General features: G+C 38.1%; 1 pseudogene; it reads right to left on the bottom strand.

The window, feature by feature from the left end:
- Positions 1-3150: 3150 nt before the first annotated feature.
- On the bottom strand, positions 3151-4979 carry LOC105476736 (eukaryotic translation initiation factor 4B pseudogene; annotated as a pseudogene).
- Between the last annotated feature and the right edge of the window lie 7997 nt (positions 4980-12976).

The raw sequence follows: 12976 nt of genomic DNA, 5'->3' as shown, positions 1-12976 counted from the left end.
TTTCACTTCCAGACTATAAAGCTTACTGCTATTCAGAAGATTTCAGTATGTAATTAACTTGTTATAATTTAGCCAGAGTGGACCACAGTCGAATAAAATACCAGAGTTTTCAAACTGAAGAGGTCCAGAAAAGAAGGATAAAGGCAAAAACCAGATTACTCTGTTCCCTAGGAATCCTGAATAGGAAGTACTCTTCAACCTGGGAAAACTTTCAGCCCACAAGATGCCTTTTTGCCTACGTGGTGCCAGGTAAAGATGATAAATCACTTCACTGTCTCTAATCAGAAGTGAAATGCGAGATATTTCAACAACGTAACTGGCTAGTCCAAATGACCTCTAGGGTCCTTCTATCTATGAGATTTTATGTGTATATATATATATATATATATATATATATATATATATATATATATATATATATATGCAGCCTAGGCTTTGAAATGACTGTATTTCTCTTAATGAACAGCACTCAGTCTGAATCTCATCAGTAGATGAGAGCCACAAGACTTGGGGAGTGGGACTTATGTCAATCGTCACAGTGTAAAAAATTTCTGTATTTTTGCCTTACCCAGTGATATAGATCTTGACTTCATTTTGTAGTGCCATTCATTATTAAAAGGAAGTGCTGTGAGGACCATTTGTAGTATTATTATCAACTATTATTTAACCTGATTTCAAGAGCTCAAAATGCCAGTACATTCTAACAGGTCAGGAGCCTTTGGTCTTCCCTGTAGCTTTCTCAATCTAGTGGAACTTGAACTCAGCTTTGATGGCCAACTAATAATCTTCTCAAACTACAGAGTTGCTTTCTGAGTCAACTCAGTGCCCTGAAGAGTGATGATTATTTTGCTGCTTAAAGTAGTTCATTTTGGTGTAGGTTTGAGGGGCTGGTCCACACTTAAGTTTGACATCAGGCTAAGGAAGCTCACGTGGCCCCCTTTTGGATGTGTTTCTTTCTCTTTCTCTCTTTTTTTGAACTTCAAAGATCATATTTATTCAGAGAAAGCAAAAAAGCCACAACCCAAAGGATGGGATTTTATATCTCAAGGTGTCTCCCATGTAATAAGTCTACAGATTACAGATTATTTTCATAGAAGATATTTTTGTACAAATTTTGCATGTATTCAGGAGCGGGCCATTAATTAATTCCTGTTTCTATTTTAACAGGGGCAAAGTAGGGGAGAGCGAAAAACAGCTTTGGATACAACTATTTCGAAGGAGAATAGATATGAAGATGCCAAATTCTAGCTTTTCATTATCTAAAATCCATGTTTTTTTTTCTTTTAAAAACCTTCCAATCTTCAGTATATCTTTAAAAGCCCACTTCTTAGCTGCTAGCCAATCCACACCAATTATTTAAATTCACTTGGTACACACCTTTGTGCACTGGGTAAATTATATTCATTATGCCCACTGCTGCAGCATGCATAAACCAACACCCCTGCATGGCTGAACAGGGCCTAATCTAGGACTGATGGGAGAAGAGCTTGCAAACCAAGATCAAGATGTCATTTCTCTGCTAATACTCTCTACCAAACTGATCCCTACAAAAATTCACATAAAAGCAGGCACGTTTAGCTACTGTGTTGCAAGAGAAACCAGGACCTTGTTAAATAGTTCTCTCCATTACCATTTATTCTCTCAAGGGAAGCTTTAAAAAAAAGAAAAAGAAAGAACAACAAATTGGTTTGACCACCTCATAAATCCAACAAGCATTGGTGTGGCATTTCAGTGGAGAAGGAAACTTGGGGGGGGAAAAACTCATCAAGGTTGTAAGAAGGGCTCCCAATTTAACTGTCCCTGTCCCTATTTATCCACCTTTATTCACCACCCAAGACCACTATTATTCTAGAGCACTCTGATCTATAAAGGGGGTCAAAGCATCAGGAGCAGGCAGGTGTAAGAACCAAAAGACAAGAAACCAATTTGCTTGAGAAAAGCAGAGATTCTTCCTTTTACAGCTCTCCATGGCTGAGAGAGACAATGCCCAAGAGATCATCTCTGTGACTTAGAGACTGCTTTTTCAGAGGTTAAGAGTAGCATGAAGAACTTAAGATGATGACAAGAGTCTGAATTTTTAAAGTTTCAAGGTTTCAACAGAATGTGGATATATTCGAACTTTCAAAAAGGAGAGTGTTTAGAAAGGGAAAACCAGGACACACAAAACATTGGGAATTACTATGACCCCCAAGTGCTTCTGGCTCCAGGAAATAACCATTCATGTGTTTGCTGGAGGTCACAAAATTTTCCCCTATTACCTGGTGCAAAATGACTCATCACCTCCCAAAAGCTTCTTTTCAAACCACGATTTTCCCCTTTATTTTGATCAAATGCTCGGGAAGGGAAACATCACACACCGAGGCCTATCATGGGGAGGGGGGAGGGGGGAGGGATTGCATTGGGAGTTATACCTGATGTAAATGACGAGTTGATGGGTGCTGACGAGTTGATGGGTGCAGCACAACATCATGGCACAAGTATACATATATAACAAACCTGCACGTTATGCACATGTACCCTAGAACTTAAAGTATAATAATAAAAAATAATTTTAAAAAAGCATACTCATATATTAAAAAAAACAAACAAAAAAACCAAATGCAGTCCTATTCTTTATGGCCTATAGACTCACTCCCAACTCATGGGGTAAAAAAAAGAAATGAAGGAATTCCTCCTAGGTTGGCCCCCAAACTCAGAATTAAATAGGAGGAGCTGCTGGCATCCACCTGGAGACTAAAACAACCTGAGGCTAAATCTACCTTTCCGAGAGTGGAAAATTTATTCAGATAATGTTTGAGAATTCATATACACCACAATAGGATAAAAACTAAACAATAGAAATCTCACACTTTTCCTTATACCTCCCTCCCCTACTGCCCAACCAGATTCCAGACCTTATATCACTGTCATTACCATTTCTGCTAAATTGAGGCCCCTCGGCACCCACATTACACTGGCAACTGCATGGTGACATAACACACCACAATTTTTCCAGTAAAAATCTCTAGTCTCTTTCTCCCTGGCTATATTGGCGATTCTCCAATTATTTCAGCACTTTAAAGGCTGCAACAGTATGCAAAATAATTTCCTTTTTTTTTAAAAAAAAAAGGTAATAAAGGTCCAGGAGATGGTGAGTTTTATTTTGTCTTGTCTGGATAGAGGTTTCACTTGCTCTCGAATGTTCCAGGGTGGAGATAAATTAGGATAAAGCACAGGATGTCGAGGTCTCTTCGGCTTAATCATCTCCCTCGTTTTCATCTTCACCGTCAATGGAGAGAGCAGCACACTTCCTTGCAGAACTGAACTTGGAAGCTGGATTTTCCTCAGGTTTTTTTGACTCAGGTGCAGATCTGGAGTCTTTATCCTTTTTGCCATCTTTCCTATCTGACTCCTTCCAGTGGTCTTTGTTCCCTCCCTCTCCTGGACCATGGCTAGAGTTCCCAGTTTGGCCTTTTGGGACATTCATCCCATCTACTTCCTTTTCATCTTTCCTTGCTGGTCCTTACTCAGATGGTTGAGCTGGAGCTACTTTACCCCACCAGTTGTAGGGGATTGCTGCTCTGTGTCTGAGCTCTGAGATTGAGCAGGAGGTTTAGAACTTCACTTCACCCAACCATTCTCCTTTGGTGAAGGGGCTGGCGTTACCTTTAGGGGCTTATCAGGTTTGGGAGGTTTAGAAGTTAGAGACTGACAATCTTCCTCCTTATTGAGTGTTTCATTTTCTAGTGACTTCTCTCTCTCCTTCGTGCATTTCTGCCGGATGTGGCGGAGGTCCCAGTCTGCGATGACTCACTTCCTGTCCTCGACTGTTCCCGTTCCTGAGTTTCTTCACTTTGCCAGCTTGGGTGTCTCTCTCGAGGCTGTCGTTCTAGTTTTGGCTCATCCAGCTAACGCTGCAACTTCTCGTGTTCCTTCTGTAGCTGGCAGAGGAATCATCTTCCTTAGGAGTACTCCGAGGCTTTAGATTCAGTTTGGGTCTTTGGGAGAGACCTCTATCATCACGCATATAATCATCCCGAGAGTAATCATCTCTGGAGCTCCATGACTGATCATCCTATCTGTCGTATCGGTCTTCATAGCCATTCCTGCCTCCTCTGTAGTCATCATCTCTGCCGCACCCACTGTCAAATGCTCTTCTGCCACTGCCTATCCGAGAATCATAGCCTCTATCATAGTCTCTGCTGCCTCGGTCAACATAGCCATCCCGGCTGCCGTATCAATCCATATCCCAGTGTGGGCCATACCGTTACCCATGCCGATACCCATCGTGATACCGGTCTGAATCACAACGATCTCGATACTAGTCTCCAAAGCTATTATCACCTCTTCTAGGCAGGTAGTCATCAAAGCTGTCTGTGGCAGGAGGAGTCCTCCAGTCTGTATCTGTTTTGTCAGAATCCCGCTTTCTATCATGGCCAAAAGAACGATCTTCCCTGTCTTTCCCCTGTGCTTGATCAGCAACGTCCACTTGAATTTTCCTGTTACCTAGAGACTCTTCATTGAGACTCATGGAACTGAGCAGGGAATCCAGGTCCTCAATTTCAGCATAATCAAAACCTTTCAACCTCTCTGGATTGCTGGGTTCACGTGGTAAAGGCACTGCACTGATATTTAATCCTCAAAAGAGTTCCTTAATTGATTCTTCTGTCATATCATAGGATAGGTTCCCTAGAAAAGCAGTGTAGGGTGGTGATTTAGGAAGATGGCTCTGGTCAATATTGGGTTCCCGAGTAGCCCGTGGAGCAGTGGGAAGGATGGAACGGTCAACTGAAGGCGACCTATACACATCATCATCACTACTGTGCCAAGTTGTTGAAACATCTCCTTCCAGGTCATCTGTTTCATCAGCCCAGGGGACTGGTTTGGAAACATAGGTGCTTCCTCTACCAGTCCTCCCATCCTCAGCCAGAAAGTCTGTTAGGAAGATAGTCTTCCCCTTCTTCTTCTTCTTTTTTGCTGAGGCCACCATGTTGGAAGAGGGAAAGAGTTTTGGGTGTGTTTCTCAGGAAGCTTTTCTCACTGGGGTTGGACAGTAAATGAGGATCAGTAGCAGGGAATAAAATGATAAAGCATGTAAGCAGACAAATGTAAGCACTGCTGATGAAGGTGAAATTCAGGCAGACTCCCTTCCTCCACATGCTACTCAAGATTTTCATGGGTAGAGGTTTGCTGACAATAGTGACTTTGTGGCTCCAATTTAGTAGTATTTCTGCTGAAGCACCCACAACCTCCTAGTTTCAGGAAATGAAGACAACTTTTATTTTTCTTCCTATAGTTTTGTGCCACGCAGGAGGTTTCACCCTACTTACAGAGTTAATTTCAGATATAAGATGGGAGGAGGGGGTATTTTACACTACCAATGCCTGGCTTTCAATTTTAGAAGATTGCAAAAGAACAAATACCAAATATATTATCAAAGAGTGCATCTGTGGTATATGAGAAACAATGATAATATGTGGGAGTGCAAGTACAGGGGAAACATTTCCTTAATTATGTTTTGTTCCCCTCACCATAATATTATAATATTACACTTTGGACTAACAAGAACCCTTCCCTTGACCACCCCAGGCTCAAGCAATCCTCCCACCTCAGCCTCCTGGGTAGTTGGGACTACACATGCACACCACCACGTCCAGCTAATTTTTGTGTTTTTAGTAGAGACAGCATTTTGTCATGCCCAGGCTGGTCTCAAACTCCTGAACTCAAGCAATCCTCCTGCCTTGGCCTCCCAAACTGCTGGGATAACAGGCATGAGCCACTGTATCTGGCGACAAGTAATTTTCTAACCTCAGAAGAATATGCCTGAAAATCAATATCCAGATTTCTTCAGAAACACAAATCATACACCAGAGCTAAGACCCAGTATTAGATACTGATCATAATTTAGTTTTCTCCTAAAAAAGGTCTGATTGGTTAAGGTTTCAAAGTAAACATTGAATCAATATTCAAATGTACATTCAGGGATGTATCATAGAATTACGCTACTTTTCAGCTCAGAGGTTCACTAGCTTTATACTTGAGTTTCCAAATCCCCATCACCATCGTAAATAATGTTTCTTGGTTTCTCAGAAAGGAAAGTGAAAGAGTGCACAGAGGTACCCTTCAAAGTCTCTACAAGCTTCTGTTGATATATTCCTGCTTTTCTTCCACTCTATCCAAAGTGATTTCCAGATTATGAAAACAATTACAAAGCAAGCATTCCTTTTAAAAACATGTGAACCCCCTAGGTTAAAGAAGAAAGAGATTTTGTACCTGTTCATTATAACATTAGATTGAGTATCTGGTTGTCTTCAATCAAGATTGGAGCATTGACATGAAAAGGAGAAAACACCTACTCCAAAGAAATATTTATAGTTGCCTCTCCAAATAATTCCTGGATCATTAGTTCTTGGAAATCTGGTACCACCAAATCCAAACCAATGGCCAGTGAATCTTCACTCATAGGTACATCCTGAACTGATATTTCAGGGTATTTCCTGAGAAATAATCAACGCAGGAAAATATTAATCCTACATATTGCAAGAGCTCAAATTATATGGGCTGTAGCGTATCTATTAGTTACATAATATCAACAGATGATTTGCAGTGTTTAGGTCAACTAAACAATAATGTGCTCACAAATTCTCCTTTCATTTTATTTGCATATTATATAATACAATGTCCAAACATTCTCACAGGACAACAACTCGATCACTTCAATTTAATGGAAAAAAAAAAAAAGACATCACACCTGGAATAGCTATTACAAAAGAGACAGACAACAAGTGTTGGTGAGGATGTGAAAAAAATAGGAATCCCTATACATTGCTGAAATAAATAAATGTGAAATGGTATATCCACTTTGGAAAATAGTTTAGCTATTTCTTAAAAAGTTAAGTATAATTTTTTCCACTCAGTTCCAATTACTTCCAGCAATTCCATTTTTGGTATCTATGCAAAAGAATTGCAAACACATTTCCACATAAAGATTTTCCTGTGAATGTTCATAGCAGCATCATTTATAATAGCAAAGAATTGGAAAACAACAGAAGTGTCCATTAACTGATTAATGTGTAAGTAAAATGTAGTATATCTATACAATGAAATACTATTCAGCAATACAAAGAGTTGAAGTAGTGATTCATGTCACAGCATAGATGAAAACACTATGCTATGTGAAATGTGCCAGACACAAATGACCACTTGTATTATTCTATTCATATGAAATGTCCAGAAGAGTAAAATCTACAGAAACAGCAAGTAGATTAGTAAATGACCCTGAGGGATCTTATTAGATTGATGAAAATGTTCTAAGATGGGATTATGGTGATAGTAACACAACTCAGTAAATCCACTACAAATTGAATTCTACACTTAAAATGGGCAAATTTTATGATATATAAGTTATCTTTCTCTTTCTCTCTCTTTTTTCTTTTTTTGGGTACAGAGTCTTACTCTGTCACCCAGGCTGGAGTGCAGTGGCATGATCTTGGCTCACTGTAACCTCCACCTCCTGGGTTCAAACGATTTTCCTGCCTCAACCTCCCTAGTAGCTGGAATTACAGGTGTGTGCCACCATGCCTGGCTAATTTTTGTATTTTCAGTAGAGAAGGGGTTTTACCGTGTTGGCCAAGCCTAGTCTCAAACTCCTGATCTCAAGTGATCTGCCCGCCTTGGCCTCCCAAAGTGCTGGGATTACAGGTGTGAGCCACCCTGCCCTACCTACAAATTATATCTCTATAATGTTGTTTACACATATAAATTTTAGCTATATATAATATGTGTATATATGTAAATATCATACATATATGAATTTTTATCAATATATATGTATCATTTAGAGAGACTGTATAGCACATAGCAAATAACACAGCAATGTAATAGTACCCCCAAGGGTCAGGATTTGCAGCTCACAGGCCGTGTTTCCATTCTGTGGTGTAGGGACTAAACAGACACCTCAGTTTCGAATGGGAAAGAAATAGAATTGGACAATGATTTGCTTTTCAGGTAAAGGAGGTAGTCTTAAGAGAACACAAATAATTCCCAGATTGTTTCTCATATTTTTGACCAACTTACTTAAGTTGTGTGAGGGCTCTGTAAAAAAGATTGAAAAAGCTAAACTACAGCTTAAAATTTCCACTGAAATAGCATACAGATACAGCAGAGGTTAATTTTATCATAGGATTAAATTTTCATTTTCAATAGGATAATTAATTTAGATATGTAACCACATTTTTCCATATTCTTTTTGAATTTATATTTTAGAAAACTGTCAAATACATGTAACTGGACAGCTTCTCTGACAGTTGAATTGTTAAATTAGGTTCTAAGATTTAATGTGTAGTTGTTTAATTATCATTTATTACTATAGTTGACAATAATCTAATATGTATTTCTTTTTTTCTTTTTTCCAGAGACAGGATCTTGCTCTGTAGCTCAGGCTGGAGTGCAATGGTACAATCATGGCTCACTGCAGCCTCAACCTCCCAGGTTCAAGTGATCCTCCTACCTCAGCCTCCTGAGTATCTGGGACCACAGGCACTCCGTGTCTGGCTAATTAAAGAAAAAATGTTTTGTAGAGATGAGGGTCCACCTATGTTTCCCAGGCTGGTCTCAAACTCCTGGGCTCAGGTTATTCACTCACCTCAGCCTCCCAAAGCGCTGGGAGTACTTACAAGTGTGAACCACCGCACCTGGCCTTGTGTGTCTCAAAATATCTAGAAGAGGCTGAGGTGGGTTGGTCATGCCCGTAGTCTCAGCTACTTGAGAAGCAGAGGTGGGAGGATCACTTGAGCACAGGAGTTTGAGTCTACGGTGAGCTATGATCATGCTACTGCACTTCAGCCTGGGTGACAGAATGAGACCCTGTCTCAAAAAAAAAAAAAAAAATTCTGTCTAAGAATGAGGATAAAAAATACATAGAAGAGAATAATTCAAACGTTCTTAGCATAAAGAAAAATATTTAAAATAATGGATATTCCAATTATACTGATTTGATCTTTACAAGTGATATGAATTTATTAAATTACCATAGGTACTCCAAAAATATATACCTCTGTTATGTATCAATAAAAATAAAATTAAAAAACAAATAGCATTTATTACAACATTCTAGATGTCATAAAGTCTGAGAGCCACAAACTTCTTTCTCTCTGATGCCTTTAGGAAAGCTTTTCTGGTGCACTGTTTTTCAGATGTGCCTATTGTTAGCATTCTGCACCTCTGTTCAGTTGATGGATGTGATGAAGACAACACATGTATGCCACTCTCCTGGGCCAACACCCAGGTAGATAGATGGCTTTTATGCTGTTGGCTTTAGCAGTCAGTATCTGCAAAAATTTAATTTATGAACAGAAGTTTACCATTCATACCTCCTTCTCCAAAAATATGTCATTCCCATTGTCTTACTTCTTAAACACCTCAGCTCCCAGATACAATTGATTTAATGGCTCGCTTCTCTTTATAGTACCCAGGCGCTAGGATACCCCTACTTACACCTGTAATTACCGTTCCCTCAAACACATTATCTCTCCCAAAAGATTCTAGCTCTTCAGGTTTCCTCCGTATACCCTCAAAAGATATTTCAGAATATTCTGCCTCCTAAATGATCTTCCACTGGAAGTCTTCTCCAGTCATTTCCTTCTCAGATTTCCTTTTCTAAAACTTCCACCTTCCTTCACCAGACTTAATGATTCTTCACTTGGCCCTTCCTTCTACCCAAATAGACATCAATAAAACATAGACGTCTTAACAGGTAACTCTCCTCAGAAGATACCCAAATATCTGCCATCCGTAAAATACACTTGAAAATGATATACATGTTTATTCTCCTGTTTCCTTTAACATGTATAGAAAATCTCAAATTTGCAGACCATTTTTTTTCCCAAATAGTTACTCTATATTTTTTATTACGTTTATAGTATTTGCTAATTTAAATTTTTGTTGTTTTGGGGAATGGATTTTTTTTGGCTAGAATTTTAACTAGCTATTGCTTACATATTGCAAAAGTGTTAATTTTATACCCATATTTTATACTAAGTAAACTTTGTTTTAATATCTTATTTCTTCAATCATGATACTACTGAATGTATTTTCAATGGGCTGGTTGTCATTGTTCTATTCTGTAGCCACAAAATAACAGGTCAGACTAGTTATTTTGCAAGTACGTTTTGGTGGTCATAAAGGGAACTGAGCAAGAATATAGAGAGCAGTACCATTGCCACCACTAAGAAAAAAACTCAAATGCATAATATACTGGCAGAGTACCAATGATGTTATTTTTGTAATTGAAGGAAAGCACTATTTGTTTAGTTGAAAATAAGATATGCCCTCACATTTTAACATAGCTGTAGCCCCTATTAAATTACCAACACATTGCCGACAAGACTGCTCACCCATTGTCTCTATCTGCTGGGTTGATAGATGAAACTAAGTTTTTGGATTCATCTTTCAAATAGGTAAGACACTGTCAAGGAGACTTTTATTTTTGTCTTCAACAAGTGCATGATCATTTTTAAATATTTCCATCTAAATAGTTTAGAGGAAATGATACTTGATTATGTACCCATTCATAATCAGGTCTTCCTCAGGTCATATTTGATGTGATTCCTATTGATAATATTTAATAATGATATGAGAAATAATAGCAACAAGCATGGGATTTTTTTTTTACCCATCCTCCACCATATTATCTCAGAATGTTACAGCATCTTCTCTGCTGGAATGTGGAAATATTGATGAGCACATGGGGAAGCTGAAGCCCCAGATGTGACTGGTAATGACCTGCAATGAGACCCACATTTTATTGCCATTAGCTACCTGAATGCTGCAATGGTCAGACAACTTTGTTGTACAAAACAAAATTTTAATCATCCTTTGTCGGAAATGTTTTCACTAAACAAATATTTTAGGATCTCAACATCAAAGTGGAAAAAGAAAAAGACCCAGTGCATTTAAATGGGAGGTTTAGAAGAATTAGTGACAATTTAGAATTGTCCCTATGTTTTAGCTTCTGAGTGTCTACATTAAGACATTCTAAAAGCTTGGCGTTTTAAGTATACACAGGGTAAGATAAAACTGAAGAACAAAGGGAAAAACCAGCCTCCTGGGAGTAATGCCTGATTCCAGGACTGGGCAGGCAAAGTACAAATTGAGCCTGAAGCATCCTATTTTGACAAAAGTAAAGGCTCAAAATAATGAGGATATATCTATCAATGGGTATATTCTAGTAATGAATTATAAATCTTCGAGGTAAATAAGAATCAATGAATCCATGCTGATATAAATAAATAAACAGGGAAGAAAGAAAAGCTCTTCCTTGTGGTAGAATGCAAAATAAAAACACAGAAGAATGATGTAACTAGAAAATTACTGTTGTACAACCATCACGGTAATACATGATTCAGTTAAGAGTCCTCAATTCATGCTAAAATTAAAGGATAAAATTTTGAGGAATAGAATATTTGTAAAGACTCAAAAGTATCTCCCTACTAATATTAATTACAAAGAAAAAATAATAAGAGTGGATAAACTTGGAGTATATCACCTTAAACAAATGATCAAAGTTGATGTCACCAATGATATTATGCAGCAAGGACACAGCATCACTTCTTTATATTACTGTCGAAAACATACAGCGTGATTCTACCCATGACACCACACTAAACTCAAAGTGAGGAACATCCTACAAAAAATACTGGCCTGTACTCCTCAAAAGTATTGCAGTCATGAAAGACAAACACAGGCTGAGGAACTCTTCTATATTAAAAGAGAATTAACAGACATAACAACAAAATGTTGTGTATGATCCTGGCTTGAACCCTAGATTGAAAACAGGGGAGAGGGTGTGGTTGTGGCTATAATATTTGTGAAAAAAATTGCTGAAATTTGAATGTAGATTAGGAATTAGAAAATAGGGATTAGAAATAGGAATTAAGACATAGTATTAAGTCAGTGCTAAGTTTCCTGATTTTGATATGGTACAGTGGTTATGTAAGAATATGTCATTGTTATTAGAAAACACATGTTAACGTGTTTAGAGGAAACAGGCACCATGTCTACAACTTACTCTCAAAAAGTTCAGAAAAAAGTGTTTGTATGTGTCAGTGGAGGATGGAGAGAGAGAGAGAAACAAATGATAATTAAAATGTTAAAATTGGAGAATTTAGGTAAAGGCTATCTGGGAGTCCTTTGTAGAATTCTCATAAATGTTCTATTTCAATTATATCAAAATTTTAAGTTACCAAAAAAATCAAAAGTGGAAAGGAGGGCCCACTCAAATGGGAGGCAAAACTCTGTAGTCAATGACTCTACTACCTGGGTTTGAATTTTGAGTCTATCATATATTAACTATGTGACCTTGTACAAAACAGTTAAACTTGCCATAACTCAATTCCCTCATTTGTGAAATGAGAATAATATTAGAGCCTATCTGATAGAAATATTTTCTGAAAATTAAATAAGACAATCTATGTAAGGCACTTAGTACAGTATCCAGCACATCGTAAGTACTCAATAAACATCAGCCATTAATTATTATCTAATGGTTCTAAGTTGCTTAATCAAGTCTGAGGAGTCAAACCAATAACTTAAGACTTCCTGCCTGAGGTACACCTAGATAGCACCCTGCAAGAAAATTGTTTATGATTAGATATTCTGTATTCGAAGGACTTAAAACAAAAACCCTACAATCTTAGGTTGCAAGAGGCCAGTAAAAATGGAACTGGGAACTCCTAATTATATCAGAAATCATACGTGAAATTGTTTTGTTCCTCTGGCCAGTCTAATCTTTTGTGTAAAGAACCTCTATGGAAGATCCACGGCGCTTTAGCAAGGTAGAGCTGAGGGGTTGCTTCCAATTTATTCTAGGAGAATCCCAGGTGAGGTGTAAGTTCTATTAGGCTCCTTAGAACCTTAGAATAACTGGTATTTTTCCTATGTTAGTTATCAAAGACATTGCTGGAGCCACCTTAAGGATACAGACAGAAGTAACCTACAA

This window comes from Macaca nemestrina, chromosome X (genome assembly GCF_043159975.1).
Source record: "Macaca nemestrina isolate mMacNem1 chromosome X, mMacNem.hap1, whole genome shotgun sequence".
NCBI lineage: Eukaryota > Metazoa > Chordata > Mammalia > Primates > Cercopithecidae > Macaca > Macaca nemestrina.
This window is presented reverse-complemented; position numbering and strand designations above follow the sequence as displayed.